Consider the following 279-nt stretch of genomic DNA (forward strand, 5'->3'; position numbering starts at 1 on the left):
CACACGCGCTAACCACTGCGCCTTCGTGCTTCCCCCATTAGTGTTATATGATTACTAATTTCTAGGCCTAAGTCCTTAAAACACATTTTTATGAACAAGTACATGCGTTTTAGCTTTTTTCTTAATCAATAGTGTTTTATTTAAATGAATGAAGTATTTTTTTACCTCTTGGGTTTGCTATGTAATACACACTGGGGCTTTAAAATTATAATCCTACTATCGTGAGAAAAATGTTATAACATCGTAACTACACGGTAATAACATGTTATTTTAGCGATG

The sequence above is a fragment of the Urocampus carinirostris genome, chromosome 9, assembly GCF_059441175.1.
Source record: "Urocampus carinirostris isolate Australia breed hairy pipefish chromosome 9, RoL_Ucar_1.0, whole genome shotgun sequence".
Lineage (NCBI taxonomy): Eukaryota > Metazoa > Chordata > Actinopteri > Syngnathiformes > Syngnathidae > Urocampus > Urocampus carinirostris.